This window comes from Dasypus novemcinctus, chromosome 3 (assembly GCF_030445035.2).
Source record: "Dasypus novemcinctus isolate mDasNov1 chromosome 3, mDasNov1.1.hap2, whole genome shotgun sequence".
Lineage (NCBI taxonomy): Eukaryota > Metazoa > Chordata > Mammalia > Cingulata > Dasypodidae > Dasypus > Dasypus novemcinctus.
In genome coordinates this window covers 66475188-66486604 of record NC_080675.1, presented here as the reverse complement: position 1 = coordinate 66486604, position 11417 = coordinate 66475188, and the positions used below count along the sequence as shown (strand labels likewise).

The window sequence follows — 11417 nt, the reverse complement described above, 5'->3', positions numbered from 1 at the left end:
GTATATTTGTTGAACAGGATTCTGTACAAAAGTGTTTACACTGAGGGCCACAGAGAACCAGCACAGTTGTTCAACAGGCACTATGGATTTGATTTCTGTAGCTAAATTAAAAGGCTAAATGAATTCAGACTTAGATATGCCATTTTATCCTTCAATAAAGGGAAGGACAATTTAGGATTGAAATCTGTAACATTATAATTTAAGTGATACTCAGATGTTCTAATTTATGATTTTGCCTTGATACTGGGCATTACAATAACATTGCTGTAGAATATTGTTTGCATTATATACGGAGGCATTTAGTTAGCCAGATATAGTCAGTCACTCATACACGGTCATTGCATCTGTTTTACTCATTAATTTCATCAACAATCTGCCACCCATTCTAGGCTAAACAGAATTCTAAGAGTATGATTATTCCTATAATCCCATTTCTTTCTATAAAATCTATACACACTTTCCAATTTTATTATGTTCTACTATACGTGGCATTGATTTGTCATCAGTTATCTCTTTAAGGAATTGAGGAAGAGCTAGATAAATTGTTCAGCTTCAGACCTGGAAGAGAATGTAGACAATAGTTTTGTTTACTGTGTTGACATGAAAAGATTATTGGCAAGCATGTTTGGAACTTTTAATCGCTTATTTTTAATAGTTTAATATCAAAATAAAATGAGGTTGGAGCTTTGAGCCAAGAAGATTCTATTTGCTTTATGTAAATCAAGTGCTTTCTTTGGCTTCAATTAATAAATCCATCAAGACTAATTTCAAATGTCTTGTAATTTTTTTTCTATAATCATTCTTAAAAAAGTCTTTACTTTTTATGTAAATAATATTATAATTGGTAGTAAGTTAATATGACACTTTCCTTAAATGTACATCAGATAATATAAATAATTCCAGGAAAGTGATTCTTTAAAGTATGAATAATTTCATTGACTTATTCAGGATAAAGGAGTCAGCCAGCAAGTGTACATTATTCATAGCCTGGCCTGATTAGTATTTAGAGTAAAGGGGCAAATTAAATATATACAATACTTCTGCAAATACTTTCTACATTAAAATAAAAAATGGAAATGATAATAGATGGCATGATACTCCTCTTTCACCTCTGTCAGTGTCCAACCCTTAGCTCTTCTGATAATTTGGGACTGCATTACATTATTAACACAAATAAAACTTCATTGCAAAGACTTTATTCCCTTAGATTATTTGCTTGAAATATGCCCTACTAAAGAATGGTTAGTGGGTTGGAATTCAAAGAAACTGAAAAGATTTTGGAAAGAATAAACACAAAATAGATACTTATTGGGCTAGAGAGGAACATTTAGATATGCTGACATAATAATAGAAGGCAAACTGAGCAGCACTTACTGCTTGCAGCATTTTTCCTATTTTACATGCCTTCACCAACTTGTAATTTTATATAAAAACAGGATTGTTCTGGGCAAGGTCAATTGTGTCTGCGTTAAGAAAATAGGAACATTTCTTTAAATGAGAAGAGATCAACATTAAAATTCCATAATAAGGATTATAAAATAGAAGGAAAAGAAAGATCTGAAATCAGCTTGACTTACAAAATAACAACAAAGCATATTTGTGGTGCTAGAATGATAGTAATTATTTTGAGGGAAAGAATAACCTCTATTTCTGGAGGTGAAAAGCATTATGGATTTACATATTAGTTTAGTTTGACCTCCAAGAATCTGTTTTTACATAGCTGACTTTGTAAATTCACTCAGGTTCATGTATTCTTCATTTACCGTATGTTCACAATTATACTTAAAGCAATTAGATTCAGGGCCAATTCAAGGTCAGATGAAAATTGTGATAATGAGTCCAACAGAACTCAGTTTACAAACAGCTTATTTTCTTCTGAATCAGGAGATAACTGTGGCAGAACCCCAGTCAGCAAAATTTGGACTCTCCAATGGTAAAAGGTTTCCTTTGATTCCTGTTATGCATTCCGAATTTTGTCTCAAAAAAGGCCATCCTATTTTGTCAGAAGACACTTCCACATGAAAGAAGACAATATGAATTCAAACCTCAGTCTTTGAATTTGATTATATTCATATCCCTAATAGAGGAAATCTATTTAGTGGCTGTTTGCCTTTTGGTAACAGTAGTATAATACAGTAACTATTAATTACAAATAAATCATAAATCACGTAGCAATAATGTTTAGAAAATGAGGTTGAAGCTGTGCATCAAGAGGATTCTAATTGCTTGATCAAAATCAAGAAATTTCTTTTACTGTTGTTGAAGTATTCCATCAAAATTAGCTTCTAATGTGTGGAAATTGTTTTTTAAAATCATCCACTATGTGAAATTTATTTCTTTATGTCAATACAGGTATATTTGATTGAGTAATATTTTTGCAAAACTCTGACACCTATGCCTACCGAATCTTGTTTTTATGGATTAGTCATAATATTCCTATATCAACTCTATGAAGAAGAGAAGAGTAACATATCTTCACATCTTAATAGTAAGACTTATCTGTAGAACTGGACAATTCTTTTTTTTCAAATTTGCATATTGAAATTATTTATCTGATTGATACTTGGTATCAATTCATGTGAGAATTCAGTTACCACTTGCGGTTTCTGTACTACTAAGGATGTATTAAACATTAGTACAAAATTAAAAGGATTGGTGAATCTACCTACCATTTATTTTCTCTTCATTCTCTCTATTAATTTCAGTCATATTTCAGAAGGTATCACTATTAAAAACCAAAGTGTGAATGGCACGAAGGAAACTGATAATACAGTATCTACTTTGAAATAGTTAGAAAAGAATATGAAAGTAGAGGAACTAGAATAATTTTGTTCAACAATTTCAAAGTTTTATTTGTTCAAGCAGAGATCCTTATATATGCCTGAGTGTAAGATTATTCATTGTGATAAATATATCGTCCATCACTTAACCTCTATGGATTCCTGCTCAACAACATTCAACTCCTATTGAACACGGATTTGTGCAATTGAAATATATTGCATTTGCTATTTAGTCACTGTTTTGCTTTGTGAGTGAAGAATGTGAAACCCAAAAAGACTGATTTCCCTACTGTAACACAGATGATCTGATTGTGAGAATGGGATTCACTTGATTCCCAGATGAAGTTTCCTGTCCCTATATCACATTGTGGCATGCTATCACTTTTGAGTTCTTACTTCACATTTAGAATTAATATGTGGATTTTTTCTGGAGTAATGCAAAGAGGTAGTTCTAAAACAACAACGGAAAATGAGTTCGTTGTCTTTGGGTTAATTAGGTCTATGACAGATTGCAGATTGCAGAAAACCCTTGTGGGACTAACACTGCTTACGAATATAAACAGTGTGAGGGCCCTTTTAGTTGTGTGCCTGTGATTTCAATTCAGAGTTTAAAATGTTTGAATATTATTCACTGAACTATAAAAATATACTTTGTGTATGATACACCTAATTTTTATTTTGTTACTATACAAACACTCACATGCCTAGGAGCATCTAAAACAAAATGGCAAACAAATGTATAAGATTCCCTTCTGTGCCAGAAAATTAAAAAATGCATATTGACCAAATGTTCGAAAGCTGCCTCAGTGATACTAGTTAATTTTCTTTTCTCCTTAGAAGCACAGCAGCACCAATAATATATTGGAGTACTTCCCCAGCAAGCCAACAGCTGTAGTTTTTCTACTGCTTCTGTGATATTCCAGAAATACATTCCCACATCTCGCTTGAGATTTTTCTGTTTTTCCCATGACTGTAATTTTTAATGTAAAAATAAAAGAGTGACAGGGCAGATAATGCTATACTCTTATTACCCCATCAAATAGGCATTGTCATGCTATTCACCTTAGACTAAAGACAAATATGAAAATAGAAATTAGAATGTAAATTATTTAGAAAACTTCTAACATATGAATATAGTTCTTTACAGTTATACAAAAAGAGTCATTGCCTACAAGAAATGCAATGAGATCTAAAAATTTCCTAGGCCCAGGGAAAAAAGTTAATATCAATTAAATTGATAGTTTATGTTATTATTTTGTTTGGGAGATATCAATGTCTCTTTAAAACAGGGACTTCCTACATTGAAATATTGCCAACTCTGTTTAGGAACATGTGAATATTTTTCAGTCCTAGATATGGGAAAGTTTACTACCTCCAAAGCTTATGATTTCCTAGGGCTTGAATTACTACTTGAAAATGTGTATTTTCAACATCTTTACCCCAAAGTGGCCATTATTTGAAATTTGCTTAAGGTAGAGAGGGCAACTATTATTCTACTACATTCCACTTGGATGCCTGTGATTCTTATAGAATCTATCCATCTGGACTGAAATCCAAAGATCTTTGAACATTGATGTCCCTGGTTAAGTCCTTTTGGAATGATGCATCTTTCAAATAAGTTTGGAAATAAAAAAATACACCATTTTATAAATCAAACTAGCTCAAATAATTGCACATATTAGCAAGGAAAAGCACAACAAAGCACAAATCTACAATTGAAGGTGAACAGAAGGTTTCAAGGCAATTTTATAAAATACCTGATAGTAATTACTCTAGGCTGGATATTTGTTCACCCTCTCTTCAGGGTCACTTCTCTCATCCTCATTCTTCTCTTCAATCTTTCTGAGGCAGGCTAGTAGATTAGGAATCAATAGATGGATCTGGAACCTGGCAGGAAATCCATGTGGTCGTGAATACCCCACAAGATGGATGCTGGAAAACCCTTTCGATAACTCCCATTCAGAACAAGATTTCCTCAAGAATCAAGGAGAAGCCCCAGATATTCTCCAGGGAGCCTTATCATTGGGCCTTCCCAGGGGATTGAGGACTGGAGTAATCAGTCAAAACAGCAAACAGCTGGGACTTCTCCCCTGTCATTAACAAAGGGGCAGAACAATTAATGGTTTAAAAGACAAGTTCCATCTTCACCTCCCTGTTAGCTGACTTGGGTAAATCCAATGAACAAAAGAGTAGAAGTTGTAACTCTGCTGAGGCTCAGGACCCAGCTGGCACATGGTCAGTTCAGAGATTCAAGTCTCTTGAGTATATACCAATCCCAGTGCCAACCACAGGTTCAGTAAAAGTGACAGAAGAGGCATGTGTAGCAAGGTCACACTTGAGTCCAACTCCATCACACTCAGGAACACAAATTACAAAGTAGGGCCCACTGAAAAGGCACTGAACTCCAGAGCCATCTGCCATGGCCATAGAACCTGTGTGTCTCTGTAGATACAACCCCAGGTTGTATCTACTTTGGCTGTCTCTGGGATCCTGCTGAGCTGTGCATAAGCTTGTCTGATGACCTCCTGACTCTTTTTTGAAGATTCTTAGCCATACAAACTCATTTGTCTTTACCATTTCCACCTTTTATTCAAGGTCTTTTTCTAGGTGCATCACCAGACAGTGATTGACAGTGATCCCTTGGCACCAGGAAGGCTCTTCCCTGGGAGTCATGTTCCACACTGGGGGGAAAGTAATGCATTTACATGCTGAATTTGGCTTAGAGAGTGGTCACATTTGAGCAATATGGAGGCTCTCAGGAGGTAACGCTTAGGCACCCTGAAACTGTAGGCCTGGCACATATTTCAGGCACACAAACTCATAAGCATAGTCATCGGTATCAAGGGCTCATCATTGGACCATCCTTCTTCACTAGTCTTTGCCCTTGCATTGGGGGATTGTTGCTTTTCCATTGGGAATTGTGACAGAGCTCCCTGGCTAGAAGCTCTGCACTCCCTCGGTTGTCATTTGTAACTGTAATTACTATGAAAATATCCAATGAATATCTGAACATTTTTATATACCCTATATACTTGCCCTGGGGAACTCCTGCCCAACCATGTGTCCCCCATCAATAACACCACACACCAGTGTTCCTCCCCTGCCATAGTTGAACCCCTTTCTCGTCCAAAAATTCTTCAAAAAATGAAACCTAATATATCGCCAAATTCAATTAGTATGAAAATGAAATAATACTGATAAGTTTAAAGATTAGAAATAGAATACACACTAATTTAGAAAAACTAAAATAAAGTAAAAAATAAATTGGAATATTGAAAAATGAAAAATATTATGAAACTTTGTTTTTGACGTTTTTTCTTTCATCACAGTAATAGTTGTTGTCCTGCATGTACAGTGGCAAGGCAATTTCTTTCATTTCTTCCTCAGTGCCTACATCCTTTTTTTTTTATTTTTAATTTTGTCTTCAAAAAAGTTTTAGATCACAGTAAAGTGGGATATAAGCCCCATCTTGATATAGAGGTGGAGTGGATATCACCATTCCAGGGTCCACAGGGTAGAGGAATAAAATATGAATTAGAGTGGACTTACTGGTATTCTACTATAAAACTATTGTGACTAATAATGGAAGAAATTGTAGCATTGATGTGGAGAAAGTGGCCACGGTAATTGCTGAGGTCACAGAGAGGGAAGAAGAGATGTAATGTGAGGGCATTTTCGGAGTTGGAGTTGTCCTCAATGATATTGCAGGGACAAAGCTGGACCTGTCATAACACACTAAATGTACTGGGGGAAAGTGTAAACTACAATGGTAACTATTATCCATGCAGTGCAGTAGCTCCAAAATGTCTTCACCAAATGCAGTGAATGTGTCACAATGATGAGCAAGGTTGTTGATGTGGGATGAGAAGGGGTGAGGTGGGTGTGAGGTATATGGGAACCTCTTTTTTGTTTTTTAAGATTTATTTTTTTATTTATTTCTCTCCCCATCCCCCCTCCCCATTTGCTGTGTGTTCTTCTGTGACCACTTCTATCCTTATCAGCAGCACAAGGAATCTGTGTTTCTTTTTGTTGTGTCATCTTGTTGTGCCAGCTCTCTGTGTGTGCAGCCCCATTCTTGGGCAGGCTGCACTTTCTTTCCCGCTCGGTGGCTCTCCTTACAGGGCATACTCCTTGTGCGTGGGGCTCTACTATGTGGGGGACACCCCTGTATGGCAGGGCTCTCCTTGCAGCATCAGCACTGAGCATAGTCCAGCTCCACACAGGTCAAGGAGGCCCAGGGTTTGAACTGCGGACCTCCCATGTGGTAGGTGGATGCCCTATCCATTGGGCCAAGTCTGCTTCCCTTATATTTTTTATTGTAACATTTTTTGTGATCCATTTATCTTCAAAAGATACAATAAAAAAAAAACATTAAAAAAAGGCAAGTTCCAAAGCCAAATGTCCCCCTGTTCTTGCCTTTTTCCCATGCCTGGAACAGCACACAAGTAAACCTGGACATTTTCGAACCTGTAATGGGGAATTGTAGTTTGTAAATCAGCCCTTTTTATCTCTTTTCAGCCCCTTTCCTCTCTACCTGGGATCCATAATCTGTTATTTTCTCCCATTTCTCTTCCCTCCCTTCCTTAATAAATTACTGGCCTAACTAAAGTGGTTTGCACTTAATATTAATTTTTTTGTAGCTTGGCCAAGAATGTAGAGAAAATCCGACAACATTTCCATTCACTATATATAATAAGTCCCTTCATGCACTAGTTAGCTCAAATTTTTTCATTTTAGCAGTTTACTTGTACATGGTCATAAAACTTTGCTCAATAAATAAAAGGATCTGGATGAAAATGGATCTGATGGACAGAAATGGGTAAAAAATAATGAGAGATTTCAACAAATATCCTTGATCTAAGACCATTTAAAATGGATATTTCCAATACATAGCTTTTCTGGGCATAAGCAACAATACATAATTTTCAATAAGAAAGGACACCATCCATGACCCCTGCATAAAACATGAGATCCCAGAGTACTGTATAGGACCTGAATGAATAAAATAAGATTTTCTTTTAATTCAAGCCTTAAATTAAATGAAGATACAAATTGTATTTCTGAATGAAATATGTGGAGAGTTTAAAGTTTCATTCTTTCAATAGTAATTCAATTTCAATAATAATCTCAAAATGTCATTTTTCTTTCAAAAACTCATTAATTACCTCTAATACTTTTCTTAAAGAAGAAAGAGGCAAAAATAGCTATGAATGGTTTGAAAGCAAAGAGTAAAAGGAAATTTCCCAGCAAATGTTCAGACACATTTAACCATTTACATACTTAAAGAGAATGAAAAAGGACAGGCATAAGCAGGCAGATTAAAACAAGCAGAAAGAATAACAGAAAAACATTATTATCAGAATCTGGGTGTTAAAGTCGTACTCCTAAAAACAAGAAATCACCTTGCTCTCAGCTGAATTGTGAAATCAGCACATAAGTTTTACACATTTTAAAAATGACTTTAAAGAAGCAAGACAATTGTGTAAGTTTTAAAGCATCAGTAGCTTAATGAAAAAAAGCAAATAGTTCTTCCAAGTTATTCTCAGTTATTTTGCTGGTCAGTCCTACAGAAATAGAATGCACTGATGGAGACAGGAGTACATGGTCCTTGTGGAAAGTTATACTTCTCCCTCTAAATGAATTCATTGATATGCTGGCTTTGTAAATCAGTCTTGTGTGAGTTTGTTTTTTGATGCATCCATTCCTAAGAGAAAAATCTATTTTTTAAATTAAATTTTCAGTTGTAGGATTTCTTTATGTAAGTATGGATAAGCAAAGCCCTTATCTGATATTCATTTCCACATATTCTCTTTCATCTTGTAGTTTGTCTTTTTATTTTCATGAAGAAATCCTTTAATGCACAGACAAGAGGATTTAATTTTGATGAAATCATATTTATCCATCTTTTTTCCCTTTTGTGGCTCCTGCTTTGGTGAAAATTCTAAGAAACCATTGTCTAACACAGGTCCTGAAGATGCTTCCCTATGAGTTCTTCTAGGAGTTTTATAGTTTTGATTCTTATATTTAGATCTTTAATCCAATTGGAGTAAATTTTGTATATCGTATAAAGTAGAGGTCCACCTTCATGCTTTTGCATATGGAAACCCAACTTTCCCAGCACCATTTGTTGAAGAGACTATTCTTTCCTCATTGAGTGGACATGTCAAAAACCAGTCAGCCATAAAGTGAGAGCTTATTTCTGAACTCTGAATAAATTCCATTGTTCTATAACTCTGTCCTTGTGCCAGTATCATGAAGTTATGATTACTATAGCTTTGAATAAGTATTAAAATTGGAAAATGTGAGTCTCCAACTTTGTTCTTTTCAAGTTGGTTTTGACTATTTGGTAACCTTACCCTTCCATATAAATTTCATGATTGGCTTTTCCATTTCTGCAAAGGAAGCTAACGAAATTTTTATTGGGATTGCATTCAATCTATAAATCTCTTTGGGCAGAATCAACTTCTAACCATATTTAGTCTTCCAATCCATAAACACTGATTGTCCTTCCATTTATTCAGTCTTCTTTGATTTCTTTTAGCACTGTTTTGTAGTTTTCCATGTATAAGTTCTTTACATACTTGGTTAAATTTATTGCCATTGTAAATGGAATGTTTCTTTTCTTCGTCATAGTATTCAATGCTAGTGAATAGAAACACTACTGATTTTTGTGTGATGATCTTATACCTTGCTACTTTGATGAATTCATTTATTAACTCATAGAGTTTTATTGTGGATTTTTCAGCATTTTGCATATATAAGATCATGTCATCTGCAAATAGAGAAATTATTAATCTTCCTTTTCAATGTGGATGTCTTATTTCTTTTTCTTGCCTAATTTCTTTGGGTAGAACTTCTAGTACAATGTTGAATAACAGCCTTGACATTGGGTGTCCTTGTGCTTTACTTGATCTTAGAGAGAAAGCGTTCAATCTTTCACCATTGAGTATGATGTCAGCTGTGTGTTTTTCATATATTACCTTTACTGTTTTGATAAAGTTTTTATTCCTAGTTTTCTAAATGTTGCTGTTGTTGTTTTTTTTTTTAATTGAAGAGGTGCTGGATTTTGTTCAGTGTTGTTTTCTGCTTCAATTGAGATGATCAGGTGTTTTTTTCCTTCATTCTATTAATGTGGTATTTTATATTAATTCAAGTTTACCACTTGATCATGGCGTATAATTCTTTTAATGTGCTGGTAGATTCAGTTTGTTAGTATTTTTGTATCTATAATCATGAAGTACACCAGACTCCAATTTACAGGAGTCTGAATATTCCTTCTGCTCAGTATGAAATAGACTTTCACCTCCTCACAAGTGCTCTATTGTGTGTGTGTGTGTATATATGTATTTTTTGTGGATGGGAATATAACTTTATTTATACTGAACGGGGGGTGGGGGGCAGGGGGACGGACAGGTGTCCAGTCTCAGAACTTCTGGAACTGCTTCTTGGTGCCAGCAGCTTTGGTGACCTTGAGCACGTCGAAGCGCACGGTCTTGCTCAGGGGCCGGCACTCACCCACCGTGACGATGTCGCCGATCTGGACGTCCCTGAAGTAGGGGATCAGGTGCACAGACACGTTCTTGTGGCGCTTCTCAAAGAGGTTGTACTTGCGGATGTAGTGAGGTAGTCTCTGCGGATGACCATGGTCCTCTGCATCTTGATCTTGGTGACCGGGCCAGACAGGCTGCGCCCTCGGATGGAAACGTTACCAGTGAAGGGACATTTCTTGTCGATGTAGGTGCCCTCAATGGCCTCTTTGGGTGTCTTGTAGCCCAGACCGATATTCTTGTAGTAACGCGGGAGCTTTTCCTTGCTGGTTTCTCCAAGCAGGACCCTCTTCTTGTTTTGGAAGATTGTTGGCTGCTTTTGGTAGGTGCGCTCAGTCTGAATGTCTGCCATCTTTCCGGCCACTTGAAAAAAAAGAGCTCTACTGTATATTTTAAAGTCATCCTTTTACACAAGTCACTTTAACATAATTATTTCTTATGCTGCATTAGCTTTCCACAAGCTGCTTCTGTCTGCAGGGCAAGTTCTGGGAGGGTGAATCAGAGATGAGTTTCCTGGTTTAGTCTTTCAGACTGTCACCCAATAGATTGGCAATGTCAGACATACAGATACAGCAGTAGGCACACAGGGGTTACTCTGCTCCCACCAATACAAAGCCGGGGACCCTCACAGGAGTGCTGAGTCACTCCGCATCATGCTGACAAAGAGGTCGGGGAGAATGGCAAGCATGCCAGGAGCTTTTCCTATTACTTCAAAAGCTGCGTTTTCTTGATTCAGCACTCACCAAATTACTGCAACAATTTGTTTTCAGGAGTTTCGAGAAAGATGGCTCTGTCAGTTTTTGCTAGTTGCTCAAATATTCTGTGGCCGAATCCCACCATGGACCATCTTATTCCATCACGTTGGTCTAATATAAATTTTTGGAAAGCAATTTATAGATATTTACACAAGTTTATTGATCTATTCTTAAAAGGGAAAGAAGAGTACATTCCAAGTCCTGTAGAAAAGTAAAAGTTCTTATCGCAAGCAATCTGGGACACTTTTCAAATAAATTTAAAAAAATTAAACAGCAATACTAACTATGTAAAACAAGACTGTTTATATTTGCATGGTATTGGGACTTGAAACTAC

At 36.0% G+C, this 11417-nt stretch overlaps 1 pseudogene; it reads right to left on the bottom strand.

The window, feature by feature from the left end:
• Window positions 1–10203: 10203 nt before the first annotated feature.
• Window positions 10204–10679, bottom strand: LOC101442147 (small ribosomal subunit protein uS17-like; annotated as a pseudogene).
• Between the last annotated feature and the right edge of the window lie 738 nt (window positions 10680–11417).